The following is a 684-nucleotide window of genomic DNA, read 5'->3' on the forward strand; positions in this document are numbered from 1 at the left end:
CTCGACGATCCACTTCGTGCGTTTAGCACTCTCTTGTGTCATCCAAGACAGCTTTATCCAGAAGCGATGGCGAGTTCATCTCCTCGTCCGGTCGTGCAAGGACCACTTCGGCCAAATCGCCTGCCTTCAAGACACTGCCGAACTCTTCAAGGGACATCTCGTCCAGCTCAAGAAGAGCATCCACTGCAGGCATAGCCCCAAGGCAGACGTCGCCATCGTCTACAGTAGATACACCCTTGATCAGAGTCGACGCCCGGCGTCTTACAGCCAGCATACGGCGTCACCGTCGCCTCTGTACAGAGGTTCTATATCTCGGTGAGACCAGGGTGAACACACACTCCGCGTCGTCCGGTGCCACCCTCACTATCCGCTCCTTTAGAGCTCCGATGTTATCCACAACATCTGACGAAGAGCTGCTAACCCCGCAGTCTTCGTCCAGTGGATAACGTGCCACTTCACACGCATCTGAAAAGCCGTGCCCCAGATGCCTCGGACTCTGTCCGACCACGCCATCAATGGCTTGCAGCGACTGCTTCGTAACGAGAGCAGTGCTCAGTGGTTTACGTGCCACATCACGTGCATCACGGGAGCTTCGCGCTCGATGCCTCGGCCTTTGGCCGACCATGTCACGCATGACATGCAGCGACTACTTCGATACTCGAGCAGCGCTCAGTGGTTTACGTG

This window comes from Plasmopara halstedii (assembly GCF_900000015.1).
Source record: "Plasmopara halstedii genome assembly, contig: Scaffold_323, whole genome shotgun sequence".
In the NCBI taxonomy this organism is placed as follows: domain Eukaryota; phylum Oomycota; class Peronosporomycetes; order Peronosporales; family Peronosporaceae; genus Plasmopara; species Plasmopara halstedii.